Source organism: Chrysemys picta, chromosome 1 (genome assembly GCF_011386835.1).
Source record: "Chrysemys picta bellii isolate R12L10 chromosome 1, ASM1138683v2, whole genome shotgun sequence".
NCBI classification, from domain to species: Eukaryota; Metazoa; Chordata; order Testudines; family Emydidae; genus Chrysemys; species Chrysemys picta.
The window spans coordinates 173,592,903-173,610,913 of record NC_088791.1 but is presented as its reverse complement, the minus strand read 5'-3'; the positions used below and the strand labels follow the sequence as shown (position 1 = coordinate 173,610,913).

Below are 18,011 nucleotides of genomic sequence, written 5' to 3'. Positions count from 1 at the left end.
TTGCCCTCCTCAAGGAGCACACAAGTACATAAACCAGAAAGGGTACTACTCCATTGCTATGCAGGCACTAGTGGACCAAAGAGGAAGATTTATGAATGTTAATGTGGGTTGTAAAGGAAAAGTTCATGATGCCAGAGTTTTTCACCACTCAGGAGTCAACTTCCATGGACAGGTTGGGACACTATTCTTACCAAATGACATTGACATAAATAGTGTTACTGTCCCCACTGTTATTCTGGGGGACCCCACATTACCCCTTTTGCCTTGGCTTGTAACCTGATTTCAGAGGCCCTGGCAAAAGGTTTAATTACAGTCTCAACAGGTATAAAATAGTTGTTGAATGTGCGATTGTGTGAATTGAAATCACATTGGAGATATCTACAGAGCCATTTGGGTGCCAGTGTTTTTATTGTATTACCTCAAATAATGATTGTATGATGTGACACAGTGATAACAATAAGCTTTCCTGAAGATATAACATGCTTTATTTGTAAACGTATCTTAAAATAGTAAAGCACTCACACAGTGTTGTGCTGGCCAGGTGCCATTACAAAACCACACACACAAGGAAATAGTTAATGCCACACACAATCCCCCACCGCTACATATCCTTTGGCTTCACATTCTCCTTTTCCTTCTTTACACATTTCCCTCTCACTTGGTGGAAAGAGAGGGGAATGGAGGTTTCCACAGAGAGGGGCTGAAGAAGGAAGGCTGCATGGGGTTTAGTTGCCCTGCACAGCCACTCATGAGTCTTGAATGTTTGGGCTGCCCAAACATGGAGTTGTCCAAGCTACTGGTGGTGTTGAGGAGCAGCAGGAGATGCTACTCTTGCAGCCATTATGGACTGGAGTTGCTGAAACAGTTCTTTCTTTTGAACTCTGTCCTACTCCCTTAACCATGGTTCCTGTCCACGGAACTGCTTTGCAAGTACCTGCTCCCTTGCTGAAACCCTGTCCTCCACCTGGGTGAAGCGCCTCAGCCTTTCCTCCTGCCTGTTGTTCCAGTCTTTTGTCTATCTACTTCTGTTACTGGACCTGCTGGTCTGCCCTCTCAAGGACATTGACCATAGCTTCATCACTGAAATGCTTCTTTTGGGAAAAGCCTGGGAAGGTACGTTGGGCCAAGGAAAGGGTTCCCGAAGAACAGCGGGCAGTATACGCTGAGGATCCTGAAATAGGACGGGAAACAGAAGGTTATTGTCTAAATTAGCTGAGTGGAGTAGCACAGAATTAATTTTGGTGGAATCTCAAGGACATCAAATGTGACATTTCTGAAGTGAAACAGCATAGATTGTGAAGGGGATGCTTCAGTCCTTATACTGTCTCTGGACTCAGCCTTGTTAATCACAGCTAAGGAAGTTCAGAGACAATGGCAAGTTTAAATTATAACTTTTTTTGTTTCATAAAAAAATCATAACTAATTGCCATGGGAGTGAGGGCAGGTGTGTATAGTGCCATTTCTGCAATAAGGCTTTTCTCTGTCATTTTGGGCCTTTCATACTTTGGAAGACATATTTGTTCTCGTGGTGCCATACTGGCAGAGGGAGATTTATTCCAAGCTGCTGAAGGGAAACCTGCAGCTTATGCAGCTGAAGTATTCAAACATATAATGACCAAACAGCACATTTGTGAGTGGAGTGGGCTAGTTCAGCTATACCACAGTGTGACTGACTAGCTGGCATTCCTGCCTCAGGAAACGTCTGCAACAATTGGCAGCCAGAATTGGGTCAGAATCTATAAGGGAATTAACATGATAGTGCATTAGCTCACACACGGCTTTTACCCTGTTATTACTTCACCCAAATACTCTGAAATCTGCAGCTTTCCTCCATCGAGCACAGTTCTGGAAAAAGTCTTGCACCCCTCTCCTACTTTGGAGAAATGATTTTGTAATACACAGACGGCCTGGATAACCTCTAACTGAAATGGACTAACTGTTTCCCAAACACCCACACTCAGTTCACTGTTTACAGCAGATCCATAGGCCCAAGGGGAATGATTACACAGTGGCAAATTTCTCATTACTGAAAGGAAAACAAGAATGACCCTAGCAAACATCTTTGACTTAGTTAAAATAACCTTTACAGCTGTTAATGAGTTTTAAAATTCCAAGTCACCATTTTAAACTCCACATAGTGGGAGGGGAGAGGCGGGCGGGGGGGGGGAGAGACACACCAAGGCACTGTGATAAAATCTGCCATTAGTTGCCAAGCACTGGTAGCTGGGATTTATGTTTGCATTGCTTCTTAGAGCAGAAATCTCCCCCATTACTATAATAATAGACTGTAAAATTGAGTCATACACTCTGGGGAGGCTTCTGTCTCCAAGGGGTTTGCTGCAGGCATGGCAGTGGGCTGTTCCTGGGGGTGGGGGTCAGTGGGAAAGCAAAGAGCTCTTCCAAATAGAGACCAAGAATTTGCTGTTGATCCTGAAACACAGCCTGCTCTGGGACTGGTTTCATTAAAAGAGTCACTTCATGCTCCTCACTGGGAAGCTGCTGCTGGCTACCATCAGTCCCTATGCTGGATTCAGGAGCCAACAGAACACCCTCTTGGCTGACTGGTCATCATGAAGCCCAGTTGGCTCCATGCTGGGCACAGTGCCCAGAACCTGGTCAAAGTCCGAAGCCTGGGCTAGCACAATTACAGTGTAGATGCAGGGTTGTTAGGCTGGAGACCGAGCTCAAGCACTGGCTTATGTTGCAGTGTACATATACCCTTCATCATTATTTGGAAGGGTTAGCCAGTACTTTTTAACTTCAAGCTTGTGGAGCTCTCCCAGAAAGTGTTTTACAAAGGCCCCAAGTGAAGCTCTGAGAGGAGTGAGAGTCAGAACTCTCCACTGTTTAGGAATGTCTCCAGTTTTATGCAATCAAAACAGAAGTAAGGAACACACAAGAAAGGTGTGACAATAGAGTTCTTGAGATTACATGAATTCTTCCAAGTGGACCAGAAAGAAAATATGAGAGATAAGTATTATGCAGTCATGATACTGAAGCTTTTTCTGTAACTGACTGAATTTATGGAAGTATGAAGTTTCAACCTACTAATCCTGTAACAACTACATGCAGGACCTTCAGCTATCAGTATTCTTTGCCTAAGGTTTTTAACTCAAGCTTACATCAAAGATGTCTAATTTTGTCTCAGCCATTCTGAGATTTTCCTCTTGGAAAGACATTTTATTTGGAGAAATGGCCTCAGTTTAGATGGAAAAAAAATATTCAGCTTCCAACATCAGTGAAATTTAATTTCAGAGAGATCTGTGAGGCATACAAAATAGGAAGAGTATCAGAGGGGTAGACGTGTTAGTCTGAATCTGTAAAAAGCAACAGAGGCTCCTGTGGCACCTTTGAGACTAACAGAAGTACTGGGAGCATAAGCTTTCGGGGTAAGAACCTCACTTCTTCAGATGCAAAATAGGAAGAGTTACCTGGAAAATGCCCCCAAATGTTCTGCCCCCTTGGGAAATTTTGACTTTTTGGAAGAAAGTTTTCAAATTAAAAGTTTAAGGAAATGCCATTTTCTGTGGAAGCAGACATTTTTCACCCACCCACAAAAAAAAGGTAATCAAAAACCCAATTTCCCATTGAAAAAAAAAGTGTCAACAGAAAATTTTTAATCAGCCTGTGACAAGGTTCACTCACCACAGTGACACCTTCTGCTGACTGTCCTGGTGATTATCTCTGCCAGTCGGTGTGCCCTCTTCCAGTGGCGCCTTTCTAGTAGTCATCTCTGCCTGCCGACCCATGTCACTCCAGGAACCTCAGCATCCTCTTCCTGATTCGGTCCTCTGGCCAGGTCACCATCTGTTTTTCTCCCTTCTGGGGGTGAGTACCATTGTTCAGTAGTCAAACCACTTCCCCAGTGGTGAATGGGAGGGGGGATGACCCAGGCCAGCCCACTACTCTGGGTCCTGATGCAGGGACCCTGTAGATAGCAGCTTCCTACTGCATCTGTTTAACTAAACTGCTTTGATTCCCTGGGTCACTTCCTGATGGCCCCAGCACCTTCTTTGCCCTTACCTCATGGCATTGAGCTAGCAAGTCCCATGAGCTAGCCAAGAGCTCTCTCTTGCTCCCCCAGATTCTGCCAATAACTGCTTTGTCCAAGGTGCTACCCTTCCTGCAGCCTACAAGGTCCTCACTCCTTGAGCTCCCGGCAGCAACTGACCCTGTTCTACCCTGCAGCTCCTCTTATAGGGGCCTACTGAGCCCAGATTGGTTGCTCCCTGTAGCTCTTTTCTGATTGGCTGCACCCTACACAGCCTCTCAATGCTGTTTGGAGGACTCCCTTCCACTGCTCCACTCTCAGGAAGGGCATGATTACCCCTTTCACACCTGTGTGGGGTGGGCACCCCATCACACTAAAAGACAATCTTTTAGTTTTAGACAGAATGTCTCACCTCTTCCTTTTCGTACACATAAACTGTTTCTTTTAGGTGTGATTTTATCAATGTGTCATCCTTACCAAGGAGGTTCTATTCTTATAGTCCTGAAACTCTGTCCATCCTGATGGATTTGTTACTAAAATTTAGATCTAAAGCATCTACAGTTCACTTTTAAAAAATTCTTTTATGTCTCTTGCATTCAACACTCTCCACCAGACCAAGGATAAAAATCCTTGGATCCTGTTTTCAAGATCCTCCTGGTGATTCCAAGGTTCTCCTGGGTTATTTCTAAGAAGCTCGTATATTTTCATGAGATGGAAATTAGAATGGGGATTAAATCTAATTCTTTGAAGAGCTGCTAATGGATTCCATTTGCTCCACCCAGCACAGGACTCAAGTGGTCACCCTTATCCACATCGAGTCAAACTTGGGAACCAAATACCAACTGATGGATGATGTTGATCACTACCTTTCTTTTTATTTTCCAGAAACATCCTATCACAGAAGTCTTGGTTCACAGCATATTGAAAGCTAGTGGGTACCACCAGACAAGCAAGAACATATCCAGATGGCATTTCTTGGCCTGTATGGTGAGTTTTAGATAAAAAAGACTTTCTACATTTTTATTTCCAAACAGAATAACTCTGCTGTATTTCTGCTACAAAAGTAACAGATTTCTACAAAGTTCGATATAGAATTAATTAGATGTCCCTCTTTATTTATAGAACATAATTTCTAAAACCAACATGGTTGTAAGAAAGAACACCAACTGGTATTTTTTGTGATGTGGTCAGCCTATGTTGTCAGTAACCAACCCACACATTTTTCAATTAGTTTCATACCAATTTTTAAGTAAATATTAAGTGCTATAATTTCAAAAATCAATATGTTCTGAAAAGGTGAAAAATTTAATTGCAACATAAAGGGCTAAATTTTCAAAAGCTGCCTCAAAATTTGAGCCTACTAGTTTTAGGGTACAACCCTGAGTGACTAAAATTCATATTTGCTCACATATGGCATTTGCATATTTATATATTTCTGAAAGCAAAAATCCCAGTTTTGAACCACCAAAACGTATTTTCATGCTCAGAATTGGACTCTGAGACTAGTGTGTCCAGATGTGCAGACACATAATATTTAAAAAATGGTCACAGGCCATTTAAAAAAAATTAGCCAGGAAAATACTTTAAAAAAATATGTTGTTTCCTCTAGTAGGCTTCCAGTTGGTAAACACTACAGAAAAACCCTCAGAAAGATTTGGAAATTTATTTTCAAATGATTGAAAATGAAATGTTTCATTTGTGACACTAGGTTTATTTAGAACTCTGTTTCTAAAATAAAGTAGGAAAAGAATTCACAAAGAAAACACTTTAGCTAGGAGTAACACAGAGGGCTGTATGAAGTTTCAGTTGTAATAGTATACCTGAATATTAAAATGAACTTTCATATCTCATTGCTGATAATAAAATACCTAGGAAGATTTAATAGAAATTTATTCATTTTTATGGAGAGGATGTCAAGATCCTAGGTTTAAAATATACTCTGCATGTATTCAATAATGCAGAATAGATAAATCTATTTTCAGGTAGAAAAGTACCTAGTATCTAGTATATATTTTAAATTATTTTCCTTTCTAAAAAGCAGTATTAAGGAAGTTTTTATGGTGTATGTATTGCTTAGAATAGGAGTTATAAGGATAAACACTGATAAGATTAGGAAAATAAATGTATAGGGTCAGATCCTTAGTGGGTGTAAACTGTTGCAGCTCCATTGATTCAGACAACTGTGACTATTATAATCTACACAGGTTGCTCAAGACAATCTAATTAGATGCAGAGATTGCAAAGCAGTGCTGTGAGGGTTTACAAAACTGCACTCCCTTTGTCCCAGCCATGCCCAGTTTGCAGCACAGTCTCCAAACCAAGGTAACGCTGTCTACAAAAAGGTTTGGATAAGTAGAAATTCACCTTTTTGCCTCATGTTGTGGGTGGAATCCCTTTACATTAAGTTCACATAGCCTTATGTCACTACACTGGGAGAATCAAGCTCTTTGCTTCCACTTTCTCCAGGTGGAAGCAACAAGTCCTGCAGTCCCCCAGGGATCAAGGACCAACAGTGATGACCCTACACTGCAGTATATACTGTGTGGGGAGAGACTGTGCGGGAGGCCTCACTAAGATGCCTGACAGACACTGTTGAACATATGTGGTTATAGTAGCCAACCTCTTTGCTTGGTGTTCTCTGAGCATTAAATATGTCTGATATGTGGGATAAGGAAGAGGGGGAAGGGAGAGAAACGCTCTTTCCTCTCTACTCCTTCTCATTCTTGTAGCATATTCTTTCCCCCGAGTTGTCACACCTGGGAGTGGATCTCACTTTTTCTTCTGAAACAGGTTCACAACATTTGGATCTATTAACACCCACATCATTTTAAAACCACACACTACAGAAGCAATGAGGCCTGACACAAACAAGATAAAGGACAAGCATCAGGGAGATCGAAAACACCAAAACCAATTTCACACTGATTAATACAGGCTTAATAAATCTAATGGCAAGTTCAGTTATGTGCTGAAAAGTTCACTTGAATTTGGACAGACGCAGTTACATCACCCACTATGTTCAAAGAACAGGTATATTAGAACCAAGCAAAATAGTCATTAAGAAAAACATATTTAGGGAATTTACGCTACCCACTAACCAGTAAAGATTTTCGCAAACATATTTATTATTTTTATTGTTCATCAAAACTTTTGTCTGAACAAATTGCGGCCCCTAGATCACTGCAAATAGAGTGCAAATCATTTGGTTACCTAGCCTTCAAATATGGGTGCCTACAGTTCAACTCTCAATATATGTTCTGATTTTATGAGGTGCAGAGTCCCTGAAGCTTCCATTGATTTTAATAATTATGGGTGCTGAGCACCTCTACAAATGATGTCATTTACTTTAAGCACCATGACTGGTCCAATGGCTAGGGGCATCGCCGGAGACCCTGGTTCAGTTCCCTAAACTGCCACAACTTTCTGTGTGACTTTGGGCAAGTTACTTTGTCTGTGCCTCAGATTCCCCATCTATAAAAGGGGGATAACAGCACTTCCCTATTTCACAGAGGTGCTGTGAGGAGAAATATGTTAAAGATTGTGAGGTTCTCATATAATAATGAGGGCTATATAAGTGCCTTAAATATAAAGTTTGAAAATGTTGGTTGATGTCACATGTTGTTATTTCTGTACTCTGATTGGATAAATAAAACTTTTGACTAAGGCAATAATTAGGAACACATAGTGAATAATGAGTGAGAAGTAGTAAACAATGAATACCCTTGCTTTTCTGTGAATATGGCTTTTGTGTGTGTCATAGCTGGTCTATAAATGTTAATGCAGAAACATCTGTCATATGCTAACAGAAAATTAACAAAAAGAGATATAAATATGTTGGATTCAAATCAATAATTGAATTTTGAAATTATGCTCACAAATGTATTTGCCCAGTATTTCATTTAAAAATTATTAATTTGCAAAGTCAAACACTGAGAAATTAAGAACTGCCAGAATTTAGGTTGCCCATGCAATTTATTCCTAACCCCTTGCATGTATTTATTTACATGCTCCTATATTTATTACAGTTCCTATGCCTTGTTCATTGAAAAGATGGATGATGCTCAAGAAACAAGGCAGCTGTTTCATACATTTAATTTCCTCATTCAGTGTGTGGCCCCATTCCTTATGTACTGCGGTGCACATTACCCAAACCTTGCACTAAGTACAGAATATTTTTTCTCCCTATGGCTTTTCTAATGTAATCACTGTACTATCCGATTGCCTCACAAACAATTAATTTATCTTCACAAGTAAGGAAATATTGTTAACCTCATTTTCCAGATGGGGAACTGAGGTAGAGAGAGATTAAGGACAACATTTACAAGAGCATCCACTAATTTTGGGTGCCAAGGTGAGATGCCAGATGCCTGAATTTTCAGACCAGATAAGCATCTGCAGTTCCCATTGCTTTCAGCTGAACTTGGGAGTGGTCAGCATTTCTAAATAGTAGGCTTCAGGTATAGCAAGTTCTAAACCCTTAAAATGAGAAATATAAAATAAGATTCTGGTATAAGTGACTTACCTAACACCATGTAGGAATGTTTGGCAGGACCCGAGTTAGATCCCACTTCTCCTGTGTCCTCATCCAGTACCGTGGTCACTAAACCTCAACCGATTTCTTTATACAATGTTGCTGTTTCCTCATTTGCTGGATATCTGAAAGATCTGCATTTCTTAATTAAAAAATAATGTTACATTGTCTTGCTACTTAGAAAAAGTCAAAAAGTAATATTTTTATTCCCTATTCAGAGAGAAATGGAACGGGGCTTAATACTTACCTCAAAAACACATCAATGTTACCCAGAGTGATGATAAAACCTCCCCATTTCTCATACAGTGGATGGAATATAGAGTTACAGGAAGTGAGCACAGTACCTTCACACCCCTTAAAAAATCAAAGCTGTACTATTTTCCCCTTTTGCCTTATTAAAGACAGAAACATTGGCTGGAAAACCAGAGTAGAAAGGAAAACATAATGCCCCCCAGGACGGTTGTCTATTTCCAGTGGAAGTCTTGGGGAGAGGGGGGTGGGTGGGGGTTTCTGGTTATATACTTAGAAAACCATTCTTCCCCAGTAATGAAAGCATGCCTTTTCTTTCAAGATATTTGGCTCCCAGGATTGACTATTCTCTCATTAGTATTTAAAATTGATGTTCCAGAAGTTGTCAAAAAACACCAATTAAAAATTGATCCCTTGTGCTAGGATCAATACAAAACACATAGAATGACACAGTACCTATCCTGAGGAGCTTAAAATTTAAACAGATAAATACACAATAACAGAAAGACAAGACATGAACAAGGCACATATAGGTGTTTATTGCTTTATTATTATTGTTGTTGTGCTGCAAGTTGTAAAATGCAGTCATCAAATAGGTCTTTGATCTGTAGACATCACAGACCTGGGGAAAGCTGATGGGTATGCTTAGTACATTTCTTTCAGGCTAAATGCAAGGAGCAATTAAGCCCTTTGTGTGGTGGGATAGCTGGAAATACTAAAAGCCACAACCCAAGGGTTTAGGCTGCAAGACAAGGCCTGATCAGATGGTGAACTGTATGGGCAGAGTGGTTCTGCATTTCAGGAGGCATTTTTTTTATAAGCTCTGTGTGTTTTCCAAGGAGAAAAGTGGGGAGGATGTCAGCAGACACTGGAGAAGCAGTTCTGAGTGTGGCCTGAGGGGGAACAGACACTGCTCCTTGGGGCACAGAACTGACTGGAGAGGCAGACTTGGAAATTGTGAGTAAAGCAACTGCCTGCTGTTGTGTCTACTATGTTGAGGGAAACGAGACTTTGTGTACTTTCTTTGTAAATAACCAGGATTGTACCAAAGAATATATCTGATGCGTATCATCCATTCTCCTAACTGAAAAAAACAACAACAATGTGTAAGGCCCTGAATATTGGCTAACCTGTGATGCAAAGAGGCAACATTATTATTGTTTATCCAAGCCATTTTTCCACCACACACTATCTATAAACCTATGCCCAAGTTCCTTAGCCACTATGGTCCACCATTTATGATCCAGTTCTTCCAATCTCATGCTCATCTTACAGATGTTTCATTTTGTTTGTTAACCTTTCCAGTTACATAGTTTATTAGCAACACATATTACTTTATTTACTGCCTCCCCACAGCTCTATCCCAGGATTGTTTCAACGATTATCCTACCACATCTTGTGTTTTCACAGTTCAGTAGGTTTAAAGAATCCTTCTGGTTTCCAGAAGGTTCCAAAGTCATCCTGAGTCACTGAAGGAATGAATATTCCACCCAACCTGACTGCTCCTCCAGTTTCTCCTGTCATACTCTATGCCTCACAGGAGAATAGATATTTAATGGGCCATCGCTGATGGAGGAAGTTGTTGGTGTCCTATCTTCACTCTGTGGAATTTGTGAAGAACAAGACTTAATTCCTTGCCATTCCCAAAAATACCCCCTTGCTAATTATCCATTGTAAAATGGTTTCTGGCATTTGCTATCTTTATTTTATTCTCCTCATTGATTATGCTTTTCAAAACAATTACTTGCCATGTTTCTAGAAAATGAAACAATATGTTTTCAGAGTAAAGTCTCTATTAACACAGAAAGAAAAGTTATAAAAAGCAGCCAGGGTTTTGTTGTTGTTGTTGTTGTTTTCCAAGCCATCTCTCTTGCCTGCAGTTCTAACTAACGCCGAATCCTGCAATTGAATCTTTAGAGTCAGGACTGAGTTCCAGTGAAGTCAGGATCTTGCCTCATCTCCAAGGATACGTCCATTTCCCACTGATACATACCAACAGTAATTATGTGCAATTTGGAGGAAAAAAAGTAGATACCATCTAGAAGTGAAAACATATTGTAATTAGGATTGCTGTTGTTCTAGACAGTACAGATATTTATTAATATATATATATTCCACAGTAAAGTTAGCTACCATTTAAGAGCCAGTGATAAATGATAACCACTTCAGTAAAGAAGCGGTAGGACAAATTTAGAACCCCCATTTTCTTTTTACGATAGCAATCAAAGTGTAAAAGAATAGAATAAAAATGTGGGTTGCATGTCACTTGGACTATATTTCTCTAAAAGAAAGAGAAAAAAAAACAGACAACTTTAAATTGTTACATAGAGTTATGATTCCACTACTCATTGTTTTTGATACTAACATTCCTCTCAAACACACTTACCTATGAGAATGGATGTACTAGTGTTGGGGTTTGGTTGTTCTGTTCTTAATAAGAGGTCAAATAGAACATGGAATTTATTAATCAAAGATTATTAGTCAAGATTAATACACAGCACAATACAGAATGGTTTAATATGTATAGTCTACCTAGAGACTTTGCATCTTATAGAAGATTAGGGTGGGAAGAGACTTCAGAAGGTCATCTAGCCCAACTCAAAGCAGGAGCAACACCAATTAAATCATTCCAATCAGGGCTTTGTCAAGCCGGGCCTTAAAAACCTCTAAAGATCGAGATTCCACCATCATCCTAGGTAACCCATTCCATTGCTTCACCACCCTCCTAGTGCAATAGTGTTTCCTAATATCCAACCTAGATGTCCACACTGCAACTTGAGACCATTGCTCCTTGTTCTATTACCTGCCACCACGCAGAACAGCTGAGCACCATCCTCTTTGGAACCTCCCTTCAGATAGTTGAAGGCTGCTATCAAATCCCCCCTCGCTCTTTCTTATGCAGACTAAACAAACCCACTTCCCTCAGCCTCTCCTCATAAGTCATGTGCCCCAGCACCCTGATCATTTCCGTTGCCCTCTGCTGGACTCTCTCCAATTTGTCCACATCCTTTCAGTAGTGGGAGGGTGGCACAAAACTGGATGTAATACTCCAGATGTGGCCTCACCAGTGCTGAATAAAGGGGAATAATCACTTCCCTCAATCTGCTGGCAATGCTCCTACTAATGCAGCCCAATATGCCGTTAGCCTTCTTGACAACAAGGGCACACTGCTGACTCATATCCAGCTTCTCATCCACTGTAATTCTCAGGTCCTTTTCTGCAGAGCTGCTGCTTAGCCAGTCAGTCCCCAGCTGCATGGGATTCTTCTGTCCTAAGTGCAGGACTCTGCACTTGTCCTTGATTCACTCCTAACCAACTCCCAGAAACTCTGCTCTTTTTAATGTGTCTAGGATCTACACATGGAATTCCTTTTCAGGTATTTCAAGAAAGCTAATCAATAAGCTAAATATATCTGTTATCAAGTCCTTATTATAGAAAACATCTGTGTCAACAAGTAATTTCTAATGAGCTAAAAACATTTTCAATAGATCATTATCTCATCGCTCATGGAAGACATTTTCAATAATAAGCATCCCTCATTAATCACAAGTGATCCCTTTTGGGACATCTGACATGTTCTCCACAGGTCAGCAGGGTCAGGATAAAAATATTATATATATTCCATCACATATTAAAACTCAATCTAAGTTCAATGTCCCTAGAATCATAGATAAAAAGTATCCAAGAAAATTCTATAGCAGGCAGATATATTCCTTGCTTTTCTGAGTTACAGATCAATACCAATAGCAGCAATTGGATATAGCCCAGTATAACTCCTGATGGGAAGACAATTCCAGTTCTGTTTCATACTTGAAAGAGTATTTCTAACTCCAAAATGGCCAGACATGAAGATAGTAGCCAAATTGGATAAAAAAAAACAATTATAGATACAAAACACTTGGTGTATAAAACTCAATCATCCTTTGTGCATGAACCAAAGAATTATGGAAATACTAATAATCATGGTTTATTCACTAACACTGGTATACATCTAACACCGGACTAGTTAAAATTGAAGATTGGCCAAGGACACAATGTTTTGACAGTCCCAAATCTCTACCATGTTTTTGCTTTTCAGAAGAATAAAAAAGAGTGGTTCAGGTCTGGGAGCTATTTTATCTCAACCAGAATTCATAGGCAGTCTGTGGTGAGTTCAAAAAACATTTGCAGTTTAGACCCATTTCTATTTAGGGAAAGTGAAAGTGAAAGCCATAGTGATGGGTATATTAAGGAAGGTGTGAAGAAATGTAGTACTGGGGAAGTAAGCAGTGGGGACAGAAGAAAACAGAAAGGAAGATAGAGATCAGATTTATTGGATTTCCTGTGTCTGTGTAGGGGAATAGGAGGATCAAAAGTAGAACCTGTGAGTCAGGACAGTAGATGCTGTCAAATTTGCTTATACTCAGGAACCTCACAAACCCACAGTAACAGCAAAATGGAAAGACAGAAGAGCTCGTATGTAGACTGACACTGACATGTGGCATTGTTTGAAACCAACCACTTAGAACAATGACTCTACCAAACACAGATTATCCCATCAAAATTATTCCATAGGAAAAAAGCCTTTTGACATTATCATATAGCCATGCCTTCAGGTACTCTGTAGCATCTGGTAACAAAATTGTAGGTCATTTATTCAGTTCAGATCACTTAGGTGTTACAGATTATGCAGATATTTGCTATTAAATGTTTGTCAATATAAAATTTTAAGCCTAAACAGTCAGCCACAATGATGACTGCATTAGAAGTAGCATAACCCAAGCTGACATTTGTGCTATTAGCAGACTTTATTGCCTTTCATGGCTTCAGCAGCCCATTATGTCCAACTCACTACTTCTCTTCAAAACACTGTAAATAAGAAGCTGAAAAGGAAGAACCACCAGAGACAATATGTTTTAGTGTTCCTAATGAAGACAACATTTAAGCTACAATTATTTAGGTTTCAAGCACTGATCACCAGGAAAAAAAAAGATTCTTGCAAATAAAAGTATATTTGATCCCATCACTTTTTCTAATGACTAATTAATACAGAGCAGGAACTCAGTATTTGAGCTATTTAATGGCAATACACCCACCATTTGACAGAACAAGAAGAGAGGAATCAATGCAATAGTGACACAGCAGCAACCAAAATGTCTCAAATAGGAATATAACCTGTAAAATAATGCATCTATACAGACCCAGAGTGAAATCCTGTTTTACTTGAAGGCAGTGGATTTTTGCCATTAACTTTAGCGAGACCAAGATTTCACCCCTAATCCTTTCCTATAATAGTGGAAGGATTATTTTATATCATCCAATAGTCAAAGATTAAGTGAGCATGTTAGTTTTGGAGAGAATACAACATATTTTTCATACATATCAAAGAAACTGAGTCCCTGCTTTAAGTGCAACATCCAACTGATGATTAAACAAACATTGGGTTGAGGTTAGCTAATTTTGTCCATTTTCTGCTATTGGGAATTATATCAAGACCAGTACTCTCTACTTTCATATATCTTGCCCTATCAGTCTATGAGTAGAACAGGTCTCTCTCTCTCCCTTTCATATAGCCCAACCATGGATAATTCATGTAAAGCTGAAGCACCCCAAGCAATTATTCAATTGGTTCCACAGTGGCAAGGCCAAGATGAAGAATGTGACTTTCTCCTTAACATTTGTGCCTAACTGGGAAGGGATGGCAACACTGAGGAATGTGTCCAGAAACAGGTGCCTTTCTGGAGCAAGGGGAAGAATAGATGTAGGTTTCCTGTTAAACAGAAGAGGTTAAATTCTGGCCTCAGTGGACAAAACAGCAAAACCCCCACTGACTTCAATAGGGCCAGGATTTAATGAAAAGACCGGGAGAACCTGTGATATTTCCCCTGGCTCTTCAGCCCTAGTAGAGTCACATCCTAATTCATCAAGTAGCTCATGTTTTCCTTGCAGAGCTCTCAGTCAACAAGTAGCCACTCTTACAACACACAACTCTGCAGTAAATGCTCCACTGGCATTTCAGCTTGTCCCTGATTGGGCAAGGTCCCAATAGCTCATCAGCCTCCCTGCAACTCCAAGTTTGATAACATTGCCTGAACCTGCCCTGGGCCCAAAAGCCTAACAAAAGTCTGGGTAAGGATTTGTTACCATTAACAGCCATTTCTCAGTTCTTACTATCTCCCTCATCTTCTCTCCTTTGCAAATTCTCCTTCTTTTGTTTTCCTCATGTACAAGCAGTTTGTTTACTGTTCTATAGTAAATCAAATACCTTCTGACAGCCATTTATAAAGTGTAATATTTGCAAACTCATTTCCTATTATTTCTCCTACAAACTGAACAATCTCCATTGAACAGCAAATTAATTTAGGTTAGCACTGCCGAACACATGACCTGAATTTTTGTGAGTAATTACTAGGTTGGGTTATCTGTTGAAGGGAGATACAAGCAGTTTAGGCTAGGTGATTTAACCTGTTTCTGCAAAGAGGTCCCTGTTTGGAGCATATGTTGATTCAGTGGACCCATTTATATGGTGGTAAATGCAAGCTTTGATAAGCTAGGGTACTATTATAATCAAACATTGCCTGCATTTTAAATTACCACTCTTTCTCATGAAATATATAATGAAGGATAATACATGTAACTTTAGAGCTCATTTTGAGTTTCAAAACAAGTTACAATGCAATCACCTGTTAACCTTTTCATCCCATGGGTTTCTCTACAAAAAGCTAATATTCCTGACAGCTCCTTGTTTATTTTCAGATCCATGCACTGTTTGCTACTAGTGACCTTGCAAGCAGATTCATACCTTGCAAAGTCCCTGACCTTGTAGTCATTAAAATCCAATCACACACTGGGCAGGCTTCCATATTCATTAGGACAGCAAAAAGATAGATTTGAACATGCCTCTGAAGTGACCAATACATTCATCAGCCAATTTCCATCTTCTTCAACAATTCTAGCTTGCTGAGGGATATTACTAGATTAATTGATACAGAAAATCTTTTGCTCCAAAACACTAGCAATGTTAAACAGATAGAATGTTTCTAATTATAAGGACTGTGATCAAACATAAGTTGTAAATTATACGATGTCCTGCAAATACCTGTACAAAGTTATTAGAACAATCCTATTTGTTTACACCTTTGGTGAACGTCAGGAGTTTTCTTCATATACACTTTAGCAGAACTGACATTAAAAAAAACAACCGAACACCTTTTTCTACAACTATTGGTATACCTACACTGCAGTTAAATATCTGCATCAGGCCCACACCTGCTGACTCAGGGTAAGGGACTGGGCCTCAGCGATTGTTTAATTGTGTGTAGACATTTGGGCTTGGGCTGGAGCCTAGGCTCTATGACCCTGCAAGGGGGAGGGTCCCAGAGCTCAAGCTGCAGCTCAAGCCCAAACATAGACACTGACCCTTAGCCTGAGCCCAAGTCAGCTGACACATGTCAGCTGTGGGTGTCTAATTGTAGTAGACATACCCTAAGAGAAACTTCATGTAGAACAATAAGCAGAAAAATTGCTGCTAAATGGATGAACATGCCAGGAACATCAGGAAGTTCCCCTTGCACATTTCATAAACATATTTGAAAGTTAAAACATGCCCCCTCTTTAAAATAACCAAATTCATCTGTGTCCATATTACTTTGATTTATATTCTCTTTTCTATGCAGCTGTGTAACTCCCATGGGGATAATGGAATATGTGGGAATACTGAGAGAAAAACCAAGAGACTCTTCAGATTTGGGAGCACTTAAGCAAAACATTCTGTGCGTGTGTGGGGCAGAGGGGTTGAAAGAGAGCAGGGCAGAGGAAGATTTTGCTAAGGATGCAAATCACAGGTCTCACATTAATTGCTAAACAGTAAAAAGGCATGTTCTACTCTCATCATTTAAGAGATGCTACTTTACAGAATGTCAGTTGACAAATATTTATGATTACTTTGGAATATACTTTATGAGTCAGAGTGGTATCAAATACGAATTTTCAGATGGACTATGCATAGATAGTGCAGACAAAAAGACTCTCTCTGTTCCTGCTTAAGTCAATTGAGGTTGTGGGTATAAAACTTGCATTGAATTCTGTAGGAGTAGGAACAGACCTCCCAATAGGCTAATTCTCAGTGTAGTGCATGAGTTTCATTATCATAAGAAGGGAGAGCTCGCTACATAAATAAAGTTTTCCTTTCTTCAAAATCCACTTGCATTGATAATTGACTTTGCAATCTCCTTCTAGAAGCCATTTTGGTTAGTCTTTTACTGAAATCTGGATAAGGGACGTGATCACTACCCACAAAAACCAACCCCTCCCCCCCGAGAAGGACTTTTGCTCATTACAGTTGAGTCTGATTAAATGGCTTAGTGTGACATGAGGAGGAGCAATCTCTCTCTTTGGGCTTCCCTTATTGTACAATTACAGAAGCTTAAAATGCCATGCAGAGGACAGGATAACTGCCTTTCTGTGTATGGCGCCCAGCATCATAGTATTGATGCATCATTTCCAATGAATACGGAATTATTTTTTAAAAAGGAGGCACACTCCTTTCCTGTGGGACAAGTAGAATTTTAAGGCCCCAGCATAGCACCATAGTTGGGCGTTCAAGGAGCTATTGTGGAAGAATGACAGAAAAATCGATATTGTTTTGAAAATGTATTTTCCTTGGTTGGAAAGGTTTCTGTTGTCTTGAGATTCCTATGTCAGATATGACTCTGCTTTTCTGGCTGTTTCTCTGTGTTTGTTCAACACCATGTGATGAATGTCCTGAAATGGCATCCCTATATCTATAAAAACAGTATAATAGGCTGCCCGATCCATGCCCAGTCATGGTATAGAACAGTACTCTGTATTCCTTGTGTAATAGTCAGGTAGTCTTCATTTCTGATGTCCTTATAACCTGTACGACACTTGCATTGGGCCAAATTCAATAGCAGTTGCACCCACTTATGTCATAAACTGAAATAATTCAGATGATTTTTATCTGGTCTTGTAAAACTTGTCTAGGGAGGTGAAAACATAATATGATCAGCTTTTCCAGCTGAGTTCTTCAAAGAAAGAGAGTAGGGTGCCTACACTGAACTGTGTTTCTTAAGAAAAGTGGACACAACTGGATAGTTTTTATTTTGCTACAATCTATTCTGAAAGCAACAAAATCAATCAGGCTCATTATTATAAATTCACATGAATATAAAAAGCTCTTTATGAAAAGTTGTGTACATACAATATAGATGCAATTATTTAGCTCTGGCATTATCTTGGCAT

At 39.7% G+C, this 18,011-nt stretch overlaps 1 long non-coding RNA gene across 3 annotated transcripts; it reads right to left on the bottom strand.

The window, feature by feature from the left end:
* Positions 1-439: 439 nt before the first annotated feature.
* Positions 440-16,099, bottom strand: LOC135983896 (uncharacterized). 3 transcript variants are annotated; one of them, XR_010601723.1, is made up of 4 exons: positions 15,988-16,099; positions 8,514-10,809; positions 3,646-3,822; positions 440-1,171 (listed from the first exon to the last, which is right to left on the bottom strand). It is a non-coding gene; the product is annotated as an uncharacterized LOC135983896 (long non-coding RNA). The 3 variants fall into 3 exon arrangements; XR_010601722.1 differs by lacking the exon at positions 15,988-16,099 and adding an exon at positions 15,850-15,957; XR_010601724.1 differs by lacking the exons at positions 8,514-10,809; positions 15,988-16,099 and adding an exon at positions 4,024-4,580.
* Between the last annotated feature and the right edge of the window lie 1,912 nt (positions 16,100-18,011).